This window comes from Oryctolagus cuniculus, chromosome 9 (genome assembly GCF_051225735.1).
Source record: "Oryctolagus cuniculus isolate XC-2025 breed Fujian yellow rabbit chromosome 9, ASM5122573v1, whole genome shotgun sequence".
NCBI classification, from domain to species: Eukaryota; Metazoa; Chordata; class Mammalia; order Lagomorpha; family Leporidae; genus Oryctolagus; species Oryctolagus cuniculus.
Genome location: NC_142875.1, coordinates 136,703,541 through 136,731,483, shown reverse-complemented (window position 1 = coordinate 136,731,483; position 27,943 = coordinate 136,703,541). Strand labels below are relative to the sequence as shown.

The 27,943-nt window shown below is 49.1% G+C and overlaps 1 long non-coding RNA gene across 32 annotated transcripts in view; it reads left to right on the top strand.

Annotated features, from left to right (window-relative positions):
- The window catches only part of LOC103348935 (uncharacterized), a 280,781-nt gene that overhangs the window by 11,569 nt on the left and 241,269 nt on the right, over window positions 1–27,943 (top strand). For 11 of the 32 annotated variants that reach the window (XR_016213705.1, XR_016213693.1, XR_016213689.1 and 8 more), the window contains exon 1: window positions 19,241–24,410. The exons of 10 other annotated variants lie outside the window; for them this stretch is intronic. This is a non-coding gene — a long non-coding RNA (uncharacterized LOC103348935). 11 more of the 32 variants (XR_016213695.1, XR_016213690.1, XR_016213691.1 and 8 more) reach the window with 3 other exon arrangements.

Here is a 27,943-nt window from a genome sequence, read left to right as displayed (position 1 = left end):
GGGGATGTCCCAAGCAGCAGATCAACTGCTGTGCCAAAAGCCTGGCCCAGGTGACGTGAAATCTGAAACATGGAGTATATATGGCAGGGAGATGAAAAGGACTCCTTAGGTAAGGTCCAGGCCATGTTCTTCCACTTGTGAAACATGGAGCGTACGTGGCAGGAAGTTGGAAAGACCTCCTTAGGTGAGGTCAAGGCCATGGCCTTCAACTGGTGAATCCAGTCTGGTTGCTGAACAACTTTTAAGAAAAATAGACACAGGCCAGTGCTGTGGTGCAGCAGGTTAAGCCACTGCCTACAGTAATGACATTCAAAATGGGTCCTGCTTTAAGTCTCCACTTCTGATTCAGCTCCCTGCTAACGCACTTGGCAGAGGATGGCCCAAATGGTTGGGCCCTGCCACTCAGTGGGAGACCTTGATAAAGCTCCTGACTTCTGATTTCAGCCTGTCCCAGCCGTGGCTGTTGGAGCCATTTGGAGGATAAACCAGTGGATAGAAGATCTCTCTCGATTTGCCTATCCCTCTCTTTCTGTAACTGCCTTTCAAATAAATAAATCTAAAAAAGAAAAATGACTGTGTGCCTGGCTACTTTGGCTCAGTGTCTAGCACCCCCTGTAGATGTTAGTTACACTGTCTCTGTTTCTGGATGGAGGCAGCAAAAACTTCAGAAACCTATGGGATTTCATGCAGCATGTCCCTGATTACAATCTGTAGACAAAATGCTGTTGCAAATCCATCAGTAAAGACTTTGCAGCAGTCATTGTGTCGGCTCTGGCATGTGTTTCCACCCCCCTTAGGAGAGTGCATGTGGTCACTGAAGCCTGCTCTTACTCACTACACATATATAATACTAACCTGAATGTTTGCACAGGGCTCCCAAGGCGGCTGATCTTATTTACTCACTAATTCTCTTTATTAGTCTGCAGCCTGGTCTTGAATAAGAGTAACATCTGGGTGAGTTAACAGAGGAGACTCATTAGTGGATAAAAAGAGCAAGAACGCCCATGAGCACACAAGTCACCACCACTTATTAAGATCACTGCTTTTGTGTGACAGCCTTGCTGGAGAAGTATGGACCACTGGATGCTCTAGCTCCTCTCAAAGTGAGGAATCTGTATCACTTTTACAACTCCATGCCATCAAGAACTACCCCAAAGCTCAAGAAGAATCCGTCATTTTATGACTTGAGAAATGAAAACATGATCACGGGTGAAGAAAAAGGAGAATGCAGAGTTTTGACTACCTTGTGTTGAAAACAGACTACATCTCCAGAGACCAATTTATTTTTTCTCCAAGCTACCAGTTCTCTCCATACGATAGCTAAATGTCTTTTAGTCTTAGCATCTATTGTGAAGTTAAACAAGGTTAGACAGTCCAACTCATTAACTAAGAACTCAGACATAATCAAAGGCTTGATGGATGATCATAATGCTCACAAGGATAGGAGGTATGCTGTGATTTTCCTCCTTGTGTTGTCTGAAGTTTGGAATGTTATTTCAGCTATTATGAACAAGGTTGTAAATTAGTAAATCAGACAATCAAAATTACAAACCTTAGAAGATATTTTCACAGAATATAGCAATGCTGAAATCCAAGTGTGCAACAGGACTACTTTGAAGAAAAAGGCAGTTTTGTGATATTGCATCAAGTTCTGTATGCTTTGCTTAAGCCTCAGTGAAGAGGGGAACATTTTCCCCTTTTGATCTTGCTAAGGTTTGCCAGATCAGCAGCAGGGCTTTCAATGGAAATTTCAAAGCATGTGGGATCAAAATCTGGAAGGATTTCTCCTAAGAATTGTAATGGGAGATGAAACATGGCTTTACCAGAGCAATTTTGAAGACAAAACACAATCACCAATGGCTACCAAGAGGTAGAAGAGGTCCAGCCAAAGGAAATATTGACCACTCAAGAGTAAAGGTCATGGCAGCAATTAATGGGATGCTCAAGTTACGTTGCTTATTAGGAGGGTGTTTTGTGGAAATCAGGAAAGCGTTAGCAAAAACACTGAAGAAAAGGTTCTGCACTGCAGCAATACTGTTAATTCCTCTCCTCAGAGCAGGACAGTTCATGAGATTTGCTAGGAGAAGTCATTAGACTTCCACCTGGAGTCCTGATTTAGCACCTCTGGCTTCTGTTACAGTTCCTAATCTTAAAATATCTTTAAAGAACATTCATCTGTCTTCAGTTTATAATGTAAGAATGCCTGGATTGACCTGGTTAAATACCCAGAACCATTTTAAGGATGGACGAGATGGCCAGTGCCATTGCTTTAAAAAGCCTCTTCAGCTTGATTGGTGGAGGTTATACTGAGAAGTGAAGGTGATTTTTTTTGTTGTTTTTATCTTTTAGTCCGTTTTTACCATGAACCTTCTGGGGGCCTATGCAAAGATAGATATGGCCTGAGTCCTAGCCTTCTCTGCTTTAGTTCCGTCCCATTCAACACGTGGAACACAAGAAAGTGGATTACAGTATCACACATAATTGCAGATAGGTTCAGATTTGACTTTGTAAATATGTTTGACATACTACATCACTACATGTGCACAACTGATGGAAACAGTTGTCTTGACCTAGGAGGTGACTGGTATCAAGGAATGCAGATCAATCACTCATAACAAAACAGGAAACTAAATGAGGGCTGCACAAACAAGGAGGATGTGTGTGAGAACCACCTGGCTGATTTTCTGGACTCCTGCCATTCTCTTTTGTGGGTCCATTCTAGTGAGGCTACCTCCCCCATGTGGGCACCACTCTTAGAGACACAGAGACACACCACCCTCAAATTCTGTTCTCTCTTACAACAGGATATTTTCCTAAAGCAGGTTTGCCATAGGACCATGTCTGTGAAATGGTTGCTTAAAACACACATGCATTTTTTAAAGATATTATCAGTTGTCCGACAAGTATCCCCAAACCCCATCCTGTCCTTCATCGCTAATCATCATCCATTTCTAGCCATGCTTGATTTATGCACAGCCCAAGAGAACTGAAGATGCATAGAAGTATCTTGCACACATTACTTCATAGTCTTCACAGTGTTACTCATCCAGAGGGCTGCTTGGGAGTTTTGGGAACTTCACTAACACTGTCCTTCCCAAAAAGATGAACGCTGATTTCTCTGCTTTTCTTCCTCATTTGAAAGTTCATTGATCAGCTGCCTTTTTATAGACATACCTAGCTCTGAGTGGTGTTTCAAAAGTGACAGCACCTGAAGTTGACTGTTGTATTCTTTGTGCAGATATGCCACACTTTGATAAAAGAATAGAGTGAGGCTGCTTTATTTATAATAGTCTTAATTCTAGACAGTTCAGCTGGTACTAAGATTTTAATATCCCATTGGCCTAGTGGTTTCAGACAGTGACTTAGAATAGTTGATAGCTCAGAGCTCATCCTACAACAGAGCTTAGAGATCTGCCAACCCTGCCTGCACATTTTATAAGTAGGAAAACTGTTGCCAGAATGGTGAAGTGGGTTACGCTGCTGCTTGCAATGCCGGCATGCCATATTGGAGCTCTGGTTCACATCCTGGCTGCTCCGCTCATGATCCAGTTCCCTGCTTATGCTCCTGGGAGGGCAGCAGACAATGACCCATAGTGCTTGGGTCCCTGCAACCCAGGAGACCAGGATATAGTTCCTGGATCCTGACCAGCTGAGGGTCTTGCTGCCAGTTGAGGTGTGAAGCACCTCTCATTCTGCTCTCCAAATAAACCTTAAAAATTAAATGGGAAAACTAAGAGAAAGTAATGTATTCGTTTCTGATGACACAGCAGGTTAGACCTGGAAAGTCTAGGTTCTGTGCCATTGTCTTGGTCCTCTTGCTTTATCTTAATTTTAAATTACATATATTTCATAAAAAGTTGAAACACAAATAGTTTAAGTCCTCTTTGACTCCTGCTCCCCAACCTGGATCCCAGCCTTGTCCTTGGCAGTGAGCCTGCCATCACCTTGTGTGTGTCCTGAGCATGTTCTCTGTGTTTGCTGATATAATTGACATGCACATCCTGTGAGCACACGTATGTGTTGTGACTTTTTCACTAGAGAATTTGCTATACACAGTCATTGGGTGAGCACAGTCGAATTACTGTTTACAAATGTGGTAATTCAGAGTGAAGGGGCCCTCCCTTCCTCACCCTGCCCCTTCACCTGCCTCCCTGCACGTCCTGGATGCGTGCGGGCTTGGGGGTGAAGCTGTGTGTAGCTGTTAGGAGCCCCACAGCCTCCTTCCCCTGCTGGGTCCCAGCATGGCCAGTCTGCTGCCTCTGTCCTCTTCTGTAGCCTCACAGATTCCTCCATTCATTCATGATCAGCCATCCTCAAGAAGTCTGTGTTGGGGCTGGGGCTGTAGTGCAGCAGGTTAAGCTGCTCCACTTTTGAGCCAGCACCCAGCTAATGTGCCTGGAAAGGCAGAAGATGGCCGAAGTGCTTGGACCCCTGCCACCCACATGGGAGACCTGGATGAAGCTCTTGGCTCTTGGCTTTGGGCTGGCTCATCCCTGGCTGTTGCGGCCATTTGGGGAGTGAACCAGTAGTTAAAAGATCCATTCTCTAACTCTATCTCTCCTTTCTCTCTCTGTCTCTCTCTCTCTCTGACTCTGCCTTTCAAATAAATAAATTTTAACACGTATGTTATAAAAATGAAAGATGTGTAAAGATAACATCAAGGGGCCAGTGCTATAGAGTGACAGGTAAAGTGGTCACCTGCAGTGCCAGCATCCCATATGGGCACTGGTTCGAGTCCCAGCTGCTCCACTTCCCATCCAGCTCTCTGCTATGGCCTGGGAAAGCAGCAGAAGATGGAACAAGTCCTTGGGCCCCTGCACCTGCATGGGAGACCTAGAGGAAGCTCCTGGTTCCTGGCTTTGGATCTGCAAAGCTCCAGCCATTGTGGCCATCTGGGGAGCAAACCAGCAGATGGAAGACCTCTCTCTCTGCCTCTGCCTCTCTCTGTCTTTCAAATAAATAAGTGAATCTTAAAAAAAAGATAACATGAAATAACCAGTGCCATTAAAGGTGCATAAGGAATTACGTTGTATTTCATTAGCTGTAAGATCTGAATTACAGAAAAGCAGTTTCAAGCCTCTTTGACATCATTTGTTCTGTGTGTTTTTTTTTTTTAAGATTTTTATTTATTTCAGAGGTAGAGTTACAGTGAGAGGGTGAGACAGAAAGAAAGGTCTTCCTTCCGTTGCTTCACTCCCCAGATGGCCGCAACAGCTGGAGCTGCGCCTATCCGAAGCCAGGAGCCAGGTGCTTCCTCCAAGTCTCCCACGTGGGTGCAGGGGCCCAAGCGCTTGGGCCATCTTCTACTGCTTTCCTAGGCCATAGCAGAGAGCTGGATGGGAAGTGGAGCAGCTGGGTCTTGAACCAGCGCCCACATAAGATGACAGCATTTTAGGCCAGGGCATTAACCCGGTGCACCACAGCACCAGCCCCAGAGTTAAAGGTATTTTTGACAGGAGTGGTCTTGTACTGAGCCTGACTGCTGGAATATTTCAGCACTGTAACCAAGATCCCAGCCATCTCCTGATTTATACTTAAGGCTTAGCTTGAAATGAAAATGTCAGTCTGTTAATGACAAGCTTAAGGGCTAGCGCAGAAATTTGCTGCACACAGTTGTCACTCATGTTTTTATAAGATTAAGAAAAAGCCCAGAGTTGTTTTAGCTGCGATACACTGAGAAGCATGGGAAATTTCTGGATGCTAATTGGCTTGGAGCTGGCTCCAAGCACTGCTGGACCCAATCCTGACATCCGATGTCTGGGTAGAAACAGCCCTGGATCGCGGGTCCTGCTGGGCACACGGCATACCGGCCCTGAGCCAGGCACGTTCCTCATGTCTCATTCAGTCCCTCACGGATAACTGAATCAGCTCTAAAATACAGTGGTTTTCCTTGAAGCAAGATTGATGTTCCCCGAGACCCTACCCTATAAGATGATTTTTCCAGCACAGTGACTTGTTACAGTTAAAGGAAAATGCTATAAACCATTTGGATAGTCCTCATATGCTCCTTGCATAAAGTTAGCAGATTTATATTTCAATATAATCAAACCCTGGAGTTTAAACGCTTTCTTTTGTATTTATTATCATTTAAAATCATTTTAGCAATAGTAAGTATTTAAATAAATAAGAATTATCCAAAACTGGGAGTTCTGGATTTTCCTAGCTCCATTAATAGTTTAGTTTAAAATATTAAATGAGCAATTTCATATTGCTCACCTAATTTCTCTCTTAAATTGTAGAAAGATTTTTTTTAACAGTTTAGTTATGATTTATAAAGAATTACAGAGAGGGAGAGACAGAGAGATATCTTCCATCTGCTGGTTCACTCACCAAATGGCTTCAAAGGCTGGGACTGGGACAGGCTGAAGCCAGGAATCAGGAGTTTCTTCCGGGTATCCCAAGTGTGTGGCGGGGGACCGAGTACTTGAGCCTTCTAATGTCGCTTTCTCAGGTGCATTAGGAGGGAGCTGGATGAAAGTGGAGCTGGCACTGCAGATGCTGGGGTGAGTCACTGTGCCACGCCAGCCCTGGGAATGGATTTTCTTCTGCTGTGATGAACATGAGGTTTTTCTGCTGCTTCTGACAACCCTCAGTAGAAGGTATTGTGTCAGTCTAAAGAGGGAACCGCTCAAAGTCTGCCCTAAGGGAATCGTTTACATTGGAGGGCACTGAGCGTCACCACTTTAAACATTTTTCTCTTTTGCTATGAGTGACAGGCCTTTACGAGCTATATTTCAAAACCAAATATTGGCCTTTATTCTCTGGGAGAAAATAAGAGCACATGGGGTGTGCGTGATCCCGTGTGACTGCACAGTGGAGGGCACTGTGATTTGACTGTGAAGCCTGGAAAGACACCAGGTGTTTAGCAGGGCCTGTGCTAGGAACCATGGAACAGGGCTCAACTTTTGGGTCTCAAGGTTTTGCACAGAGGGAAAAACAAACATTGATAAACCAGTTTGCTTATAAAACACGTGAAATCCAGCAATAATCCTTTTCTACTTATTTTGCTATCTGATGACTCATGTCAAATCCTGCCTGTCATTGTATAATTGCTAATATGTAGTATGTAATGTTATTTCTACTGGCCTCAGAGGGAGAAGAAAAGTATTATTTAAAAACTTAGTAAAGTTTTGTTTTTACCCCCCCCCCCAATTTTATTTGAAAGGCACAGAGACAAAGATCTTCTATCTACTATTTCACTCCCTAGTTGGCTGCAACAGTCCGGTCTGGGTCAGACGGAAGCCAGGAGCCTGAAATTCGATTCTGTGTCCCATGTGGGTGGGAGGGACACAGCTACCTGAGGCCACCTGCTGCTCCCCAGGGGTGCCCATTGGCAGGAAGCTGGAATTGGAAGCAGAGGTGAGACACACACACACAGGGGCTACTTTAAATGAAGATCTAAGAACACCCTGGAAGTCTGGAAAGGATGAACCTGGTTTATTGAAGGACTGGAGGGGAGGACTGAATGAAGGGTTAGCAAGCATGCCAGTACACCTGGGAGTTAAGACCCCAAAGAGTGAGATCAGTGACACCAAACTCACCTATGTGCTGCACAGTTTGTGGAAGGCTTTTGAAAAGAAAATTTCAGGTTTTTTTTTCCTGTGGCCAGAGGAGAGGAAAGCTGGAAGCCAGGGAGGAAGTGGCCGAAGTTACAGGGGCCTTTATACAGTGGGACACTCAGGAAGGGTGGACTTTGGGGCCTTATGAGTACTATCAGAGGTTGCTGGAGGGCTCTGTGGGGTGAGAAAGTCCAGCACGTGGCAATGGGAGTGCTGCACTATGTCCCTGTCGTCCTGTCATTCGCCTGGTCTCTAGCAGCCTTCTCTTGCTTATCACCTGTCTCCCACACCCACACCCCGCTGGAATGAGCTCCACTAACAGTTTCTCTCTTGCATGTCTGTTTGCACTGTCAAGAACAGCATTTAGCCATCAGAATCATTTAAGTGCCTCTCAGTTTGATATTCAGGATCAACAAATGAAAATCACATAATCTGAAATCTGGCAGGAACCCCAGCGCTCATGCAGCTACTGCTTCTGCACTCTCCGGCTGTGGGTATCTGGGAAAGATTGTGCCTCCTTGAGCGCGTCCCAGCCTTGGGAATGACAGTTGCTAGGTAGTGCTTTTCTTCTCTTGTCCTTCCTTTCTGTCTGTTTTGGGATCCAAAGCCCATAATTTCACTAGTTTTGCAGGGTGACCACTCTGATCTGGTCTGGTGTTCCAGCTAAAGCTGGCTTTCCCTGAGGCACGTATCTCCGTGCGTCTTGTCCCTGCGTCTGTGTGTGTTCCATGCAGCGAGTCTCTACCAAGTGCTAGCCTAAGGGTAGTGATGAAAAGGTGCTGGCCCTGCCCATGCAGGGCTTGCAGCCTGATGACCTGTTACTAGCAGCAAATGAGGCCCAAACCTGCCACCTGTCCTCCCTTCTCAAAGCTCTTTGGGCAGTAATGGGAAGAAATAAGAAGAGTGCAAGTTAAATTTCCAGTAAAAATACCCAGTTTTTAATTTGCTGGGCTTCTGTGTTCAATCCAGTTCAGCTTCACAAACACCTGCTTAGCTTTTCTAGCCCTGGGCTAGAGTCTGGAGAACAAAAGCTAATAAAAGACAGACACCTGCATGCTAAATCCTGCTTAGTGCAGTAACTGCCTGTGTCCAGCAGGTAGGAGTAGCATTTGCATGTAACAGATACATGCACATCTCCCATATACCTTCAGTCATCTCTAGGTTACTTAGAATACCTAATACGATCGAAAGGCTAGGTGAGTAATTGTTTAAGGACTAATAAGGAGGGAATTTGTACATCCTCAACACATGCAGTTTTTTCCCAGTGTTTTTTAAATTTTATTTATTTATTTATTTATTTTGACAGGCAGAGTGGACAGTGAGAGAGACAGAGAGAAAGGTCTTCCTTTTGCCGTTGGTTCACCCTCCAATGGCCGCCCACGGCTGGCACGCTGCAGCCGGCGCCCCGCGCTGATCCGAAGGCAGGAGCCAAGTGCTTCTCCTGGTCTCCCATGGGGTGCAGGGCCCAAGCACTTGGGCCATCCTCCACTGCCTTCCCAGGCCACAGAAGAGAGCTGGCCTGGAAGAGGGGCAACCGGGACAGAATCCGGCACCCCGACCGGGACTAGAACCTCGTGTGCCAGTGCCGCAAGGTAGAGAATTAGCCTAGTGAGCCGCGGCGCCGGCCCCCAGTGTTTTTGATCTGCACCTGGTTGGGTCTGCAAGTGCAGAACCTGTGGTCACCAGGGCCGACTGTGGTCAATTTTTGAATGATGCCAGCTGATACAATGTTCTTCCTTCTGCTAAACTAAAATCTCCCCCTGTTTGTTTTCTGTGTGTTGGTTCCAGTCTATCATTGGAGCTCTTCATTCATTCATTCAACAAAACACTTTATTGAGCTGCTGTATGCCAGACTTTGCCAAGCTCCGCAAACAGGACATGATCCTGTCCCCACGCCCCAGACCCCCCAAAAAGATTAAGAAGTAAATCTGCAGCATCCAAGAAATTGCTTAGTTTCCTCGCTTGGAAACCAAGGCTAGTGCTAGGCCCTGCTTCTCAGACGGTGTGAGGACAAAAGGAATAATGCATGCCTGGTACTCAAGGCAGGGTCCAGGTAAGTAAATTCACACTTGCCAAGTGGGTACGAGTGCCTCCTGAGAAGTAAGCATACAGCCCAGCTAAGGGGATATGCCAGGGCAGCACCTGGTCTTGGTGGGGGAGGAGGGCTTGGAGTGGACACCCCGCAGGTGGGGAAATCCGACCTCAGTGTTGCAGGACTAAATAGTGGGGGTGGGGAAGCCACAGGCAACTTAGAGAAAGAGGCTGGAGAGGCGTTTTCAGGGCACTTGGGTTGTTTGACCGGGCTATATTTGAGAAAGCTAGAAAGTGAATGCCCTTTGCTGTCGTGCTAAGTAACTTAGATGTTTCCCAAAGGTATGGCCTTGTCCTGGCAGTGGTATAGACAAGGCCGGCAAACCTGTCAGAATGCACTCACTTTGTTCCTACTGGGGAATGTCTTGCAGAAGGGTAGTGATGTGACAGAGTAGGGGACTGATTCAGGAGAGAATTGGGACTTAATGACGAATTAGAGGTAGATGCAGGAGGGAAGGAGGATCAAAGACATCTTTTTTTAAAAAAAGATTATTTATTTGAAAAGCAGAGATACAGAGAGGCAGAAACAGAGCCAGAGAGAGACCTTCCATCCGCTGGTTCACTTCCCAGATGGCCGCAAGGGTTAGAGCTAGGCCAATCCGAAGCCATTCCAGGAGCTTCTGGGTCTCCCACGTCGGTGCAAGGGCCCAGGGACATGTGCCATCTTCTGCTGCTTTCCCAGGCCATAGCAGAGAGCTGGAATGGAAAAGGAGCAACCAGGACTCAAACTGGCTCCCATATGAGATACCGGCACTGCAGGTGGTGGCTTTACCCACTACGTCACAGCGCCAGCCCCTCAAAGAGATCTTAATGACCAGTGTGAGCTGAGGTGATGACATTAGTTCAGGGAGAGAATGGGAACGGTAGGGTAAGTTCAGTTGTAGACACATGGAGTTTGAGGCGGGCTGGCTGGGGATCAGGCACTTAGGACTGCTCTAGAGCTGCAGAGTGGGAGCTGCACAACACCGGACGGACGGCCTGTAGAGGAGGACGTGAGGAGGGCCACCCAACTCCGAATGTCAGTGAACACCCAGGCATGTCAGGGGACGGCCAGAGTAGACGAGGGAGACTTAAAAGAAGTCAGCAGTGGCAAGCGCTGTAAAAGGACAAGAGGATTCAGCAGTTAGGAGGTCATCAGGCAGGAGCTGTCGGGGCGAAGCGCTGGCACCAGGGTCCTGCCTGCGAGAGCCCGTGCAGTGGTGCAGAGCCAAGACCGTGCCTGGAGGCCCCAGTTCAGAAGCTGTGCAGGGCCTGGGCGGTCTGGTTTGTTTAAAGATAAGGAGGTTTGACCTGTCTGTTGACAGATAAGAGCCTGGAGAAAAGGAAAAGTTGAAGAAACAAGGAAGGGAGGAAAAATTCCTGAGGCCGGGAAGGTGACTACAGGGGAGGAACACAGACCCCGCTTCCGGCAATGGAAGCCCCTGGCTACAGATCCACCTGAGGGCACTGGGGTCCTTGCTGATGGACTCTGTGAGACCGGCAAGGGATGGGGTGTGGGCATTTGCAAAGAGGCTTGGGAATTGTGGGAAATGGCAGCATGGCCATCAGGGGTCCTGCACTGGACAGTGTCTGACCAGCACTTTGACAGGTTAGACCGCTGTCCAATATCTGGGATGTCACACTGGCCTGCACTGGATGCTGTCTGACTACACATTGAGAGGTGAGACAATGTCCATCAGTGGGGACCTCACACTGACATGTACTGGGCAGTGTCTCACCAGGCACTGTGAGAGGTGAGGCCATTATCACCCTTCCGCTGTTTGCTCCCTTCCTCAGCATTGCATGCTTTTACTATGTGGCCTCTGGTTGACTGGGCTATTTTTAAACAGCTCTTTCTACTAAAAGACCAAGAAAAAGTTTTCTTTCAGAAGCCAGAGTCAGAGGAAAATTTGAGTCAGTAATGATTAGTGTTCAAAAGAGTGAGCTGCTTATAAAAGTCAAGAGTTGGTACAGAAATTGTTGTTTAATTGAAACTTTCCTGAAATTTTTCAAGAGAGTGACAAACACAAGCGAGGAGTCTTTGAGAAATGAAGGCCTAGTTGGGCTCTCTATAGGATGTCTAGTGCAGAAACAAGCACACTCTTGGATATGCTATTATTCTCAACTATTAGAAACAAAACTCTACAATGGATGGATTTCGTTTTCCAAAACACTTTTCTTATACTCACCCCCCTTTTCCTGGGATCCTGTACCTGGCCGTGGATGCTCTAATGCTAACTCCCTGGCCCTGAAATTGCTGGAGTTTGTGACTTGTGCACCAGGATGCACTAACACCTATTGTTTGATCAGATCAGCTGCAAGTTGCCACTAGCCATGTCATGTTAATCTCAAGTAGAGCTGCTTTTGCTGCGTGGTGTTTTGTGTACATTCATTGGCTCACTTGGAGGGATGCAGGCATAAGGCATTGTAGAGCCTGCAGCTGTGATTACTCTACATGGGGCACTTCCTGGGTTCTGGAGGATAGTCCCATTTCTTGTCCCCACATAGTTCTAATAGTTCCCCTTTTACAAGATGCTGCTTTCAGGACACAGCGCCCTCTTGATGCTATGCTCTGTGAGACCTTCCACCAGTGCTAGGAGTCTGCGGTTCTCTCACACTGGCGTGGGGTTCCTTTGTAAGCCACTCTTAGACAGCCTAAGGCCAGGTTTGCAGGTTTGCAGGTTTGCCACCTGCCTCCTAACAAGGGTAAGGGACTCCGAGGTGCACACTTCTGTTTAATCTCACTCCTTTGTTTATTTCTTCTTGTTCGTTTTTTTCTCACCTATGTCTTTTTTATATCTGAAATTTTATGTATCTTTGTAGCTATCTTAAATTCTCTTTGAAATAAGGCCATGAATAAAGAAGCACAGAACAAACGAATTTTCTGATATTTCTCTGTAATTTCTTTGATATTCTTGGATGACTGAGAGTGGCTCGTTGTCAGCCTGATTGCTTAAGGTTTCCCATTTTTGTCTGTTTTCTTAACAGTAACTCTTGAAGGGATTATCAGAATCTTGACAAACCGGATGCATTATTAAGAGTAAATGGGGATGGGGGCCAACCCTGAGCTTCTTCCTGGTCGCCCACAGGGGTGCAGGGGCCCAAGCACGTAGGCCTCTTCTGCTGCTTTCTCAGGCTCTTGGGAGGGAGCTTAATCTGAAGAGGGATAGCTGGCCATGCAGTGGCACCCATACAGGATGCCAGTGCTGGGGGCAGCAGCTTCACCTGCTATGCTACAACACTGGCCCCCACTCTTTCTTCTTTTAAGCAAAAAAGTTTGAAAATTATTTACGGCTTCTTTACTAGCAGCATAGGAAGCTAAATATTGGTTTTCACACAGCTGAACACCTCAACATTGGATAAAGACAGTACACCAAAATGCTCTGAAGCATTTTGTGGAATTTGCAGTAAAATAAGGAAAACCACCAAGATTTCCACCCACACCCAACAGAAACAGATGAAACGAACAGCAAGCTGACAGCAGAGAGCTACCCATCTGAAGATCAGGAACCTAGACGCGGGCATCACACAGCACTCACGGGTGCAGAAATGGAGGTCCCAAAGCCTCTGGACTTGAAGCCAATCTGAAATGCCCACCAAATGAAACCAGCATTGAAGATCCTGCAGCCTTGGGGAATGGGTAACTGCGGCAAATCCCTGGCAGTAACAGGAGCGATAAGAGGCCTTACTATCTCTGCCCACAGCTTCCGGAAAAAAATGATAAAAGCAATGAAACGTCTAAAGGGTTCTCCCATGGGTCAGGCTTGAGACTCCTCATGGCCAGGACAAGAAATTAAATACCCAAGGCTGGTGGCACCGTGTCCTGGCACTTGAAAGAAATAATCAGAAATCTGTTCTGCTGGAAAACAATCTTTCATCTAAACCACCAGTATCTCCTCCATGGAAAGTCAGCCATAGATTAATTCATAATAAAATATTAAACCAATGGGCAAGAAATAAGAGACAACACATTCAGATTTATAACGACTTCCAAGATTAGCTTTATACTGTGATGTATGGAACAGGACAGAACTAAACGTGAGGTATTTCAATAAGTAAAAGATAAAATTGAAAAGAAGAAGGAAAAAGGCACCACCAACACAGGACAGGTAGAACTGCAAAGGAACCAGAGACATCTCTGAGGGAGAAAGCTACGGTAATTATCACCTAAGCACAATGGATAGGCTCAGCAACGGATTAGGCAAAGAAGAAGAAAAAATTAACGAGTTGGAAAAAAATCTGAAACTGTTACCTAGAACAGATCACAGACTTTCAAGCAGATGGAAAATAGGAAAGAAAGGTAAAGAACTGTGAAGTATATATAAAAAAGAATAGAGAAAACATTTAAAAATATTTGTAAATATATGTATGTGTTGTAACTTACAGAACCAAGGAAAACATTTCTCAGATTCAAGAAGTCCTGTGAATCCCAACCAGGATAAATAAGAAGAAATCCACACTTGGACACGCTGTAGTGAAACTGTACTACCCCAAAAACAAACAGAACACACGAGTAGGAAGCCAGAGACAACCCTTGCAGGGCAGCAGTTGAGTCAGACTTCTCAAAAGCACCCAAGCAAGCAGAAGAATGGAAAAGCTGTCTGTGACCCCAGCAGGATAATCTTTCAACAGTGATATTGAAATAAAGATGTTTCCATATCAAGAAAAATACTGTAATCTAAAAGTTCTCAGCATAAAGTATTCAAAAAAGCAAAAACAACCATTTCCTTCCATGCCTTCTCTCTCTATAATCAAGAGAACAATTAAAATTATAACAAAGCTGAACCCCGTTGACTATCACTGGGAGTCACTGCTTAATGTTATAACATTGCCAGCTAGACTCAGGCCATTCTGTCTTCCCAGAACCACAATGACATGGAACAGACACGGAAACCTTGTTGAGGGTGCATGTTTCCTGCACACATGCGTGTTTGGTGCCCTCTTCTAAACATCTCTCATGAATATTAGGCCAATAAAAGCATAGGGCATTCATTTTGTAGAAGACTAAGCAAAATTGGGTTTTCAGTTCCATGGGCAATCAGGAAAGACAACAGGGGCCGGCATGTGGTGTAATGGGCTAGGCTTCTGCCTGTGGTGCCAGTATCCCATACAGCTGCAGATTGGAATCCCGGCTGCTCCTGTTCTGATCCAGCTCTCTGCTATGGCCTGGGAAAGCAGCAGAAGATGGCCCAAGTCTTTGGACTCCTGGACCCATTGTGGAAGAACCAAAAGAAGCTCCTGGCTCCTGGCTTCCGATTGGCACAGCTCCAGTCTTTGCAGCCAATTGGGGAGTGAACCAGTGGATGGAAGACCTCTCTCTCTCTCTCTCTCTCTGCCTCTCCTTCTCGCTCTGTGTAACTCTGACTTTCAAATAAAAAATAAATCTTAAAAGGAATTCAAGGAAGAGGCTCCCAGGAATTGTGGCAGGAACCTGGAGGTGAAGGTTGTTCAGATGCCAGTGTGCCTCAGAACACTGGAAATCAGAACTGACATAGGGAGAGACAGAGAAAGGTCTTCCATCTCTGCTGGTTTATTCCCCAAATGGTCTGAATGGCCAGGGCTGGCCAACAGAAGCCAGGAGCCTGGAACTCCATCTGGGTCTTCCACGTGGGTGGCAGGGCCCCAAGCCCAGGGACCAGCCTCTGCTGCCTTCCCAGGTGCATCAGCAGAGCGCTTCTGGGACTCCATCTGGTGCTCCTATGGGATGCTGGTGTCTCAGGCCGCAGCGTAAACTATGGTGCCACAAATTGTTATCACTGAAGGTATACGCACCTCTCAGGAGGAGGAAAGGAGCACACAGATACTTTTGTATCTTTTTTTTTTTTTTGTCTGTTTTTTGTTTTTGTTTTTATTTTTATTTTTTATTTTTTGACAGGCAGAGTGGACAGTGAGAGAGAGAGAGACAGAGAGAAAGGTCTTCCTTTACCGTTGGTTCACCCTCCAATGGCCGCCACGGCTGGCGCGCTGCGGCCGGCACACCGCGCTGATCCGATGGCAGGAGCCAGGTACTTATCCTGGTCTCCCATGGGGTGCAGGGCCCAAGTACTCGGGCCATCCTCCACTGCACTCCCTGGCCACAGCAGCGAGCTGGCCTGGAAGAGGGGCAACCGGGACAGAATCCGGTGTGCCGGCGCCGAAAGGTGGAGGATTAGCCTAGTGAGCCGCGGCACCGGCCACTTTTGTATCTTTTGTATACTATCCCTCCTTTACTGTAATGTGGTGCCTGTAGATATCACAGGTGGCCAGGCACAGACACTGTGGATCTGATATATCCAGGACAGGGGATCTGTTCACATCGCCAGTGAGGGCTCCAGATGAAGCTGTGAGTGCCCAGCGAGCAACACAGAGGGAAATGAACACGCAGGATCTCCACAGCTGACAGAGCAAAGCACGCGTGGCTGGATGAAGAGGACGCTCTCATACCCCAGACTCTGACCTCACCGTTTGGGCTCCTGGACAAGAGGACAGCGAGACGGCTCCTCTGAGCCTGTGAACTTCAGATGTGATGCTGTGTTATTTGTGATTCTGCTACTACAGTGACAGCACTGGCACTCAGTAAGTACAGAGCGATACATTGTCTCATTTCATTAAGGCGCTCTTCATCTGAGAAACAGGCTGGCTAAGGAAGCAGAGGATGTCAGGCAGTACCAAGCTCAATCCTGGGAACAACCGTGCCCCATGAACACTTTGCCGTTACCTGTCAGCTTTGCATAAGTCATCACAGTTTTCCTTAGCTTCTTCCTGTTAAAGCAAAATGGTCACTTTCATTTTTAGGTGAATTTTTTAAAAAAAGTGCTTCCTCACTTTTCTTTGATATTACTTCCATGAAAAAATATTTATTTATTTATTTGAAAGGCAGAGTTACAGATAGAGAGAAGAGACAGATCTTCAATCTGCTGGTTCACTCCCCAGATAGCCACAACAATGGGAGCTGGGCCAGTCGAAAGCCAGCAGCCAGGAGCTTTGTGCGTCTTCCACGTGGATGGCAGGGGCCCAAGGATTTGGGGCACCTTTTGCTGCTTTCCCAGGCAAAATAGCAAGGAGCTGTTTGGGAAGTAGAGTAGCCAGGACTTGTACTGGTATTCAGATGGGATGTCAGCACTGCAGACAGCAATTTTATCCACTGTGCCACAATGTCAGCCTCTGAAGGAGTTAACACAGTTTTTTTTTTTTTTTTAAAGATTTTTATTTATTTTGACAGGTAGAGTTACAGACTGTGTGAGAGAGAGAGAGACAGAGAAAGGTCTTCCTTCCATTGGTTTACTCTCCAAATGGCCGCAACGGCCAGAGCTATGCCAATCCGAAGCCAGGATCCAGGTGCCTCCTCCCAGTCTCCCATGCGGGTGCAGGGGCCCTAGCACCTGGGCCATCCTCCACTGCCCTCCCGGGGCCACAGCAGAGCTGGACTGGAAGAGGAACAACCGGGACCAGAACCCGGTGACCCTATGGGATGCTGGCGCCGCAGGCGGAGGATTAACCAAGTGAGCCATGGCGCCGGCCCCAACACGTTAGTGTTTAAAAACACCCAGGTAAGGCTGCTGCCTGCAGTGCCGGCATCCCATATGGGCACCAGTTCGACTCCTGGCTGCTCCATTTGGACCCAGCTCTCTGCTATGGCCTGGGAAAACCGTGGAAGATGGTCCAAGTGCTTGGGCCCCTGTACCTGTTTGGTCCAGCTCTGGCCATTGGGGCCATTTGGGGAGTGAACCAGTGGATGAAGACCTTCTTCTCTCTCTCCCTCTCTCTACGTCTGCCTCTCTAATTTTGCCTTTCAAATAAATGAATAAATATTAAAAAATAAAAATAAAAACACCCTTCTCAGGGTCCCTCCCCAGAACAGAACTTTTTTTAAAAAAAGATTTTTTATTTATTTGAAAGACAGAGTTACAGAGGGAGGAGATACAGAGAAAGAGAAAGAGAATCTTCCATCCGCTGGTTCACTCCCCAAATGGCCACAACGACCAGCGATGGGCCAGGCCGAAGCCAGCAGCCAGGAGCTTCTTCCTAGTCTCCACATGGGTGCAGGGGGCCAGTGTTGTGGTGTAAAAAGTTAAGCCTTTGCTTGCGACACCAGCATCCCATATGGCTGCAGGTTCAAGACCCACCTGCTCCACTTCTGATCCAGCTCCCTGCTAAGGCACCTGAGAAAGCATCAGAAAATGGCACAAGTCCTTGGGGCCCTGCACCCACGTGGGAGACCCGGAAGCAGCTCCAGGCTCCTGGCTTCTGCCTGGCCCAGCACCTGCTGCTGTGGCCATTTGGGGAGTGGACCAGCAGAAGGAGACCTTCTCTCTGCACCTCTCTCTGTAACTCTGCCTTTCAAATAAATTAAAAATTAAAAAAGAAAAAACCTAGACTTAGCTGACCTTGGACTGTGCCCGGAACATAACTGACTTTCCCTGCAGCATGCGCAGGGCTCAAGAACACACGAGCCACACTTGCGGACACCTCGCAGCTCTGCCCGGGAGCGGTACAGCCGGCTTGTGGAGTGCGGTCCGGGACTCTGTTGCATGACGTCTTCCAGCCCGAACGCTGGCGTGTGCCCTTCATCAGGAGCACGGCGTCCGCGATCTCTGACTTCGGTTTCTTTCGCACGCCGCGGACTCAAGGCCAGCCCGCCCCAGGTCGAGCCCACTGTCGTGCAAGGCCTCTTTAAGAGCCCTTCCGGACACTTGCAAGCCTTTGTCGAGCCTCGCTTCTCGGCCCGTCCTAAGCGCGTCCGCGGCCCGCGTGGCCACCGTGTGCTGCGCGGGGCCGGCCCGGCGTGGGGCTGACAGACAGCTCCAGGCAGCAGGGAGCCTCCAGCGCGCCTCCTCCCCAGCGGTCCCCACGGAAGCCTCGCCTGCGGCCGGAAACAACCGGGCAGCGAGATTAAAACAGCCTTGTCCGGAACGCGGACTACGGCGCGGCCAAGAGGCCGGCTTCGCCAGAAAAGCCGGAGCAGCCTGCCTGAGGCCCAGCCAGGCCTCCCGTGTCGTCGCCGGGCGAGGCCGCCGCGCTGGACGCCCGCGGGCAGCGAAGGCCGCGCGCTCGGGGTCCCCCTGCAGGCGGAGCTCGCAAGTACAGGAAGCCGAGCGCGCACGCAGGCGCGGCGGCGCGCCCCGCCCCGCCCCGCCCGCCACGCCCCCGCCAGCTCCGCCCACCCCCGCCAGCCACGCCCACCGGGGGGACGTCAGGGGCCGGCGCGCTCCGAGGCGGCTCCGCGCCTCTCCGGCCAGGGTGAAGGCGAGGGAGGCCGGCGCCGCCTTAGGTATTGGTAAAACGTCTGTCACGTCTGTTTTTCTGGAGGGAGGATGCAGGCCGGCGGGCCCCGTCCCCGCAGCCGCCCCGGGTGGCCCCCGCCGGCCTTGGCGCTGCCGCCGGGCGGCCGGCGTCCTCCGAGCTGGCCTGATGTCGGCTTTTTTTTTTTTTAAAAATCCTAATGCTGTGCGGACGCGTCCTGGGACCGCCGCGTGTCTGATGCGCGCCACCGAACCTGCTTCCCCCGCGCTGCCTAACGCGTCCCGGTTTGCAGGGCTATCCCGAGTCTTCCTTTTCCAGATACATCCCTCTGGGTTCTCCCTAGCACCCAGGGGGTTTCCTGCTGGTGAGTGCGCCCGGCGAACCTTACCAAGTGGCGCTGCCCTGCGCGCTGTGCCTCGGGGCTCCCTCTTCCTGGCCACAGGGAAGCCTGGACCCTGAGCGGGAGGCCTGTGACAGGCTGGGCCTGCGCGGACGCTGTCCCATAGCCAGCTGCTCTGTCTGGGAGACACCTGCCGGCCTTCCCCCCCGCCACGGCCGTGCCTGTGGCGCGTGACAGCAGGTTAGGCGCCTCACGCTCACCACGTGCCAGCTCTGTCTTCATGTTGTCCTCACAACACCCCGTGCAGGAGGTGTGTCACCATGGCGGGTTCCCACGGCCGGTGGCTGAGCTTCTTCACCTGATAGTGCCCCTGGACGCAGAGGCCGAGGGCGAGAAGAGCATAGCGCTCCCAGTCCGGGGGCCTCGTGGGAGCTCTGGGATGCCGGCTGTGGGTGTGTCTGTGTTCGATTCCCAGGCTCTCTGTGTCTCTCCTTCTCTCTCTGTAACTCTGCCTTTCAAATAATTAATAAATCAATCAATAAAATCCTTATGTTTTAAAAAGGCAGAGTTACAGAGGAAGAGAGAAATCCTCCGTCTCCTGGTTCTCTCCCCACATGGCCACAGTGGCCAGGGCTGGGCCAGACTGAAGCCGGAGCCGCTGTCTTCTTGCAGGTCTCCCCCGGGGGTGCAGGGGCACAAGCACTTGGACCACCTTCTTTCCCAAGCATTTCCGCAGGGAGTTGGTTCAGAAGCGGAGCAGTCCGGCCTGGAACCGGCACCCATATGCGATGCCAGCACTGCAGGCAGCAACTTCGCCCACTGTGCCCCAGAGAAACGCTGAATAAAATCTAAAGAAGGAAAAGAAATAGGTGCTCACCAAACGCTGCCCGGGTAGTGGGACTGGCCGGGTCTGAGGGCTGCTGCACTGGGCCTCGCGAGGCACACGGCCTTCCTGGGGCTTCTTTCCTGCTCTCCATCCGAACTCTTAGAGCCTCTTAATGTTTTTGTGTCTTTCAATAACAGTGACCCATCGGTTGAATTTACATATTAATGATGAGAGCATGGCAGTTTTCACCTTCTCACTGGTTCTGGTTGCTGTGGGAATGAAGAACTTAATCTGTTTACCGGGCTGCAGTGGTTGCTGTCACGGGTTGAGCAGGGCACAGCTCCGGTGCACAAACCCTGTCACAGTCTGGGTTCTCCAGGACACCACCTTGAGACAAGGATTTGAGGGCCAGAGTTTCTTGGGGGGCGGGGCTGTTTAGCAGTTAGGATACACAGGCCCCCGTCAGAGTACCTGGGTTCAATACCTGGCTCCGCTCCTGCTGGCTTTCAGCCAGGGCAGACCCTGGGAGGCGGCTGTGATGGCTCAAGGAACTGGGTCCTGCGCCCAGGTGGAAGACCTGGATTCCGTTTCTTAGTGCCCAGCTCCTGGCTCCAGCCCAGCATTAGAAGCATTTGGGGCGTGAACCAGTGGATGGGATCTCTCTCTCTCTGCTTCACACATGGGAAGGTGGGGAGATTGCAGGAGAGAAGATACTCGGGCAGCTGCTGCATTAAGTGGCCGGAGTGTCATGAGTGGGGACGGTGGGAAGCAGTTCAGAGCACCCCAGCCACGGCATGGGGGACTGTGGTGCTGGTGTGCCACCCCCAGATGAGTGGCTGGGGCAGCGTGAGTGCGGTGGCGTGAGTGGCCTGCAAGCCCAGGCCAGGGCTGGCCGTGCTTCTGGGGTAATGCAAGGAGAGCCAGGTGCACGCTTTCAGGGGCGGCTGCTCAGACCCTGAGCGTGGAGCTGGCCAGAGCCCTGGGCAAGGCCTGGGCACTGCAGCCCATGCCAGCCCCAGAAGTGGGCCGCTGACATCTGACACAGCAGCTGGGCCTTGCGTATATATTACCCTTCACTTAATCTGGTGCTTTAGTTCCATATCATTGATGTAATTTCTCCTTTTTGTTATTTTGTATCTTCCAGGTAAGTTACTTAACACTGTGTTATTACAGATGGTAGCCAAGCAGTCTTTAGTGTGCAAATATGGTTTGACACATGTTGCCTTGTACAGTATTAGGTATTTGAAGAGCTGTCATCCTGCCTCTTCACAGTTAATACATTCGTAACATTTTTATTGGTTTCATTTTTCTCCTGTGTAAGAGTTATTTTTTTAAAAGACATTTATTTATTTTAAAAGCACAACTACAGAGAAGCAGAGAGAGAGAGGGGTCTTCCATCTGATGGTTCACTCCCCAATTGGCTGCAACAGCTGGAGCTGTGCCTATCCAAAGCCAGGAGCCAGGAGCTTCTTCCGGGTCTCCCATGTGAGTGTAGGGGCCCAAAGACTTGGGCCAACTTCTACTGCTTTCCTAGGCTGTAGCAGAGAGCTGGATTGCAAGTGGAGCAGCCGGGACTTGAACCGGCACCCATATGGGATGTTGGCACTGCAGGCGGCGGCTTTACCTGCTATGCCACAGCGCCAGCACAAATTCTCTGTTTTTGATCACAGCCACCCAATGGGTGTGAAGTGGTTTCACATGGTAATCTGTGTTTGCTTTTCTCTAATGTTTAGTGATGTTGATCTTTTTTTTTTTTTTCTGTGTACTTGTGGACCATTTGTATATCTTTGGAGAAATGTCTATGTAACTCTTTTGTATCTGTTTTATACAGATTGTTTTACTGTTTATATGTTTTAAAATAAATATTTTTTAAAAAGATTTATTTATTTATTTGAAAGGCAGAGTTACAGAGGGAGAGAGACAGGCGGACAGAGAAATCTTCCACTGGTTCACTCCCCAAATGTCCACAACAACAAGAGCTGTGCCAGTCCGAAGCCAGGAGCCAGGAGCTTCTTCCAGGTCTCTGATGTGGATGCAGGGGCCCAAGCACTTGTCCTCTGCTGCTTTCCCAAGACATTAGCAGGGAGCTGGATGGGAAGTGGAGCAGCCGGGACTTGAATTGGCACCCATATGGGATGCTGGCGTTGGCCTTACCTGATACACCACAATGCTGGCCCCAGAAGCTTGTGTTTTGAAGAAGCCCATTTATCTACTTTTCTTTTCTTGCCTGTGCTTTTGCTGTCACATGCAAGAAATCATCTGCAAATGGAGCATCATGAAGTTTGCCCCTATATTTTCTTCTAAGAATTTTATAGGTTTAGCTGTTATGTTTAGATCTTTCTAATTACATTTTGAATTAATGTTAGTATATGGGGTAAAATCATAGTCTGACTTCATTGTCGAGTACAGATCCAGCTTCTCACACCATTTGTTAAAAAGACAGCAACTGCTGGGTATGGAAGAAGTCCTATAAACTGTCATTCCGCTTCTGTCTGCACCTGTGCCAAAACTTAATCCCTGGCTCCTGCCATCGGATCAGCACGATGCGCCAGCCGCGGCGGCCATTGGAGGGTGAACCAACGGCAAAGGAAGACCTTTCTCTCTGTCTCTCTCTCTCACTGTCCAGTCTGCCTGTCAAAAAAAAAACAAAACAAAACAAAACAAAAAAAAAAAAAAAAAAAAAAAAACACTTAATCCCAAGGAGGCACTCAGCTGCAGGAGCCTGGTAAGCCAAGTGGGTAGTCCACACTACTGGAAAGTGTGGGGGAGTTGGGCCTCTGACACAGCGGCTAAGATGCTCGCAGCCTGTATTAGTGTGCCTTGGCATCATCCCAGCTCTGATTCTGATTCCAGCTTCCTGCTGATACCTGGGAGGCAGCTGATGATGCCCCAAGTGCTTGGGTCCTGCCACCCACATGGGAGACCCAGACTGAATTCCCAGATCTTGGCTTTGACTTGGCCCAGCGCTGGCTGTTGTGGGCAGCTAGGGGAGTGAACCAGAAGATTGAAGCTCTCTCATTCTGTCATTTCTTTCTGTTTCTTTGCCTCTTTCTCCTTCCCTCCTGGTCCCTCTCTATCCCTTTCTCTTGCTGTCTTTTAAATACATTTAAAAATTTTTAAAAAATGTTTTACATTTTTATTTTCTTCATTTGCTTATCATAAAGGTGCTGTAGTGTTGCACAGTGGTGTAGATCGGTGTCTGCTAATTTTGAGAGCAGAACAGTTGCATCCTGTGTAGGAGACATACCCTTGAAAACCTGGTATAATATGCCATTAAGAAAAACATATGAAAGAAATGGTGACAGTGACTGGAGTATTGTTCACAGCCTATAAATCTCTCACAGCAGTATTGATCTTGCAGGTGAGTCACCAGTGGTTATTTTCTCCTTTACTCTTGCCCAAATAGTCAAGGGTTTTGAAGGTGGAAGTGGTGTCTGCTGCATTGTAGTAGCTCATCATCGTTTCTAGACCTCGCAGCATGCCCACTTGCACATAAACAATGCCAGCTGCTTAGCCTTCTTCAGAGAAAGTGATCACGTTTAAATTTTACCTGAAAGTTACTGCCACGGGAGCAGCCTTTAAGCACTAGCACTTGGTGCCATTATTTAGGCTGTCAGACAACCCTGCATTGAAACAACACTCACTGCTAAGCCTCAGAATAGTTACCCAAATCAGCCCGTTCCCAGCCACAGGTGTTGATACCTGACCGGCAGGGGCAAGAGAAGGGCATTTATAATTGGTTTGTCTACCAGCTCTGAAATCATGCAGTTCGTAGTATACACACAATTCTCAGTGATTTCAAAATGATTGTTTAAAATTAGCTTCTAAAAGGAGTTGTCATTCATATTTCCTTGTGCTATTTTGAATTTGCATCAAGTGGTGCCATGCACACATATGTGTGAACCTAGTATCTTGGCCATGTGATGAAGAGAAATAAGTATAGAATTGCTAAGTTTAGATGTCCATTTTCTGTTTAAGAAAGCCATAAAATACTGGGAATGGAGGTAGGGCTGAGTGAGAAGTGCAGGGAAAATGATTGAAGTCATGGGTATATGGGGTGGAGGGTGTTACTGTTTTATTCTCTTTACCTTTGTGTTTGTCCAAAACATGTCCACAATGAAGCGTTTAACATGAGTGCAGCTTGTGTTAACATCAAGTTGTAGCTGCCTGGCAGTTTCCATCAGAAGTGAGGGAGGAAGGGCAATGGAGCCTGTGCTCCTTGGGAGAAGTTGTCCGAAAGGGACAGAGGGACAGGTGTTGTCCATGAAGTTAACCACCGTGGAAGGAGGGGATTTTCACCTGGTGGAGCTCAATCTGCATGCTCCAGGATGCGGACGCAGCTTCCTGAGCAAGGCGGGGCGTGCCTGAGACATGGAGGATGGGAGAACTCCAGGTGAGGCCGTGAGTGACTCCTGCTGCTGGTCTGCAGCCAGGGCCGCACTTGGGGTCTGGGATTTGCACTCCTGTCCTTCCCTCCAGACTAAGAGAGGAGTTGCTCAGAGCCGGCTCCCGCGTCTGTCCCAGCTGCGTGTCCCTCTGTGAGTGTGCGCTGTCTGTTGTTACCTCCCCAGTCTTCAGCCTCTCCCTCCATTAGTGCTCCCCCACCCCCGAGGTGTGCCCAAAGCCCCGTAGCCTCCTGCTCCCTCTGGCAAAGACACCACCAGGCCCCTTTCGCCTTCTTTCTTTCAAAACAGTTGTACTCTCCTTTCCTCCAGTCTTCGCACCCCTGTCTTACAGGAATTAGTCTTCCACATCCACACGTGCCCAGAGTTGAGCCTCTGCCTTACTGAGTCTCTTGCTGCTCTTTTTAATCGTTATAAGCCAGACAGAGTTTCACGTGCTTTGTAAATGTTAGCTTATGTGATCTGATCGCCGACCTGCAGAGGCAGAGACAGGCCGAGCAACTGGCTGAGGTTACCGCCTTTTACTGCTTTACTCCAGACTCTCTGCTTTGCTTGCTAGTTCGATTCTCTGGTTACACCCAACTCCCGCCGAGGGTGTCCCTGGGTTGCTAATGCCCAGGTGACGTGTCAGGTGCTGCTCCTCAGCTGGGGTATCCAGGTGAGCCCGTGTAGGCACTGGGGTCCATGAGCTTCATGGGTGGTGGTGGGGGGTGGGGGCAGAAGAGCCAGGGAAGGCAGGGTGAGGGTGGCAGAGTCAGAGCCCTGCAGGGGTTGGGGAGACAGACAGAGGTGGCCTTGGCTGGCTTTGCAGATGGGGGTAAAGGTCCCAGGCTGCAGGTGGTCTCTCTGTGCTGGACAGATCTCTGCGGGGAGAAAAAGGCTTTGGCGCTTGGCTTTTTTTTTTTTTTTTTGACAGGCAGAATGGACAGTGAGAGAGAGACAGAGAGAAAGGTCTTCCTTTTTGCTGTTGGTTCACCCTCCAATGGCCGCTACAGCCGGCATACCGCGCTGATCTGAAGCCAGGAGCCAGGTACTTCTCCTGGTCTCCCACGCGGATGCCGGCCCAAGGACCTGGGCCATCCTCCACTGCACTCCCAGGCCGCAGCAGAGAGCTGGCCTGGAAGAGGGGCAACCGGGACAGAATCCGGCGCCCCAACCGGGACTAGAACCCGGGGTGCTGGCGCCGCAAAGCAGAGGATTAGCCTAGTGAGCCGCGGCGCCGGCCCGGTGCTTGGCTTTAACAAGGCGTGCCACACTTCCGAATGAGAGTACCTTTGTGTTGCTCTGAATCGCTAAGCTTCCGGCTGTTCCTTGTAGACCCAGAAGGACGCTCAGGCACCGGCCTCTCTGGGCTGCCCACCTGCTGCTCTGGTCTTTGCTTCTCTGAGTCCTTTGCTGCTTCCCGCTATTTGATGCCGCACTGGTTGGTGTACCCAGAGCTCTGTCCATAGCAACCCTCTTCCTCATACACGTTTTCTTCTAAACAGTGTCACACATCCTCATGGTGTTGACCATAGTCTAGGCTCTATTCCCAGGGCTTTCTCTTCTTTTTTTTTTCAAAGATTTATTTACTTGAAAGGCAGATGACACAGAGAGGGAGAAAGAGATCTTCCATCCACTGGTTCACTCCTCAGAAGGCCGAATTGGCTGGAGCTGGGCCAGGCCAAAGCCGTGTGAGTGTCAGGGACCCAAGCGCTTGGGTCATCTTCCTCTGGCTTCCCAGGCACATTTGCAGCAAGCTAGATAGGAAGTGGAGTATCTGGGGACTCGAAATGGTGCTCCAATAGGGGATGACCGCATTGAAGGTGACAGCTTAACCTGTTGTGCTACCATGCTAGACCCCCAGATCTTTGCTTCTAACCCAGCACAAAGCTGACCTTGAGACACAGGCTGTTTCCGAGACCTACATCCACGCCTCGTAGGCAACTCAGACTGACTGTGTGTGCTTTTTCTGCTTTGGACGTTCGTGACCCAAGGCAGAAACTCTTCCTTGTCCTCTAAAACCCAAATGGAGAGACATGCTCTTGGAGCTCCCTCCCAACCCTCCCCTTCTCCCCCAGCCGCTCCTACACACCTGCTTCCAGCGACATCCCTCCCGTGTTACATGCTCTGCCTGTCCCTGCCCCACTGTGCACCCCTCCCCAAGTGCTTTTCTCAGCACAGATCCAATCACGATGCCTCATTGCTTGGTGTTCACTTGGTCCTGGTCCCAGCCCCATGCATGCCTGGGTCACAAGGCCGAGCCGGGCTGTTTGCGACCTTGTGCCCATGCAGTTCTACCTCTGGGTTTGGAGCTCTGGCCTTGCCTGTAACCTGCGCAAGCCTCCCCGGCTCTCTTCTGTGAGTTTCTGCCCTTCCTCGCCTACCTTCCCCATTCAGCTTTGAGTGGGCGCTAGTCGGGTTGGCATTCCCAGCGTCCAGCTCACAGCCCGGCATGTGTGAGGTCTGTGTTGGCTGTTGAATACAAGAGGGATTCTGTGAAACTGGAGTCAGAGGCAGGCAGAGGTGCCGGGCTCTCAGAGGACTCTGGTTACTGGAGGTCATGTTAAAATACTGTGGAGGCAGAGGATGTCGTGACCTTGAGCTTTGATGGTCCAGGCTCTCATTTGGAAAAATAAGTCACCACTTTCAGTGCCTAGTGCCGTGTCGGCTATGTAACATGTGGCTGAAAAACATGTCCTGAGGGATGAAGTAGGACAGACTGTGGGGGTGGCGTGCAAGGGGAGAGGAGAGGAGGAGCCACAGGCAGGGAGGCCGGATTGTCCAGGGGAGAGCAGCGGGAAGAGAGTAGTGGGTAGAGAAGGGAGCACGTGGGATGTGTGGTGAAGATGGGCAGATATGGAGGTAGTGGGACAAACCTGGCAGGCAAGGAGTTAGGTGTCCTGGCACCCCCCGCCCCCACTTGCTGGGTGAAGACGGGAGGAGCATCAGACGGGTGAGTGAGTGACAGGAGAGATCTGGAACCTCAGAACAATGAGCTGTAGTCACATTAAGTGGAGGCGTTAAGCTCTTCTAATAGTTTTACAAGATTGAGGCAGAGTTCAGGAGGCATCCACACCGTTTTAGGAACCAGATCAAGATGAACAGAGTGTTCTGTAAGGCCTGCGAGGTTGTTAAGTGTGACCTATTAAGACCACCACTGTTTTCTTCGATAATCCCTCTAATTACTGGGTAAATATGAATACAGAACTTGTAAAAAACATAAACCAACAGAAAAAATCCATAATTCTATCAGACAAGTGTAACATAACTTGGATGTACAGTCTTCGGATAACTTTTAGAGTGCCGATGTGTGCTACGTTACGCATGTTGCTGTTTTCCAGCTGAAGTGCCATTGTTTCCTGTCAATATTCTTTGACTTGACTTTTTAAAAGTTGGCTCAAATATTGCCTATGTAATATTTTGTTGTTCCAAAAAATATCCAAACAGCACAGAATTACGGAATTTCTCAGTGGATATTTTCAGCTTGGTTCTTCTATAACTGTTAACAGTTTGATGTATTTATTTTCAGAACTTTGTGGGT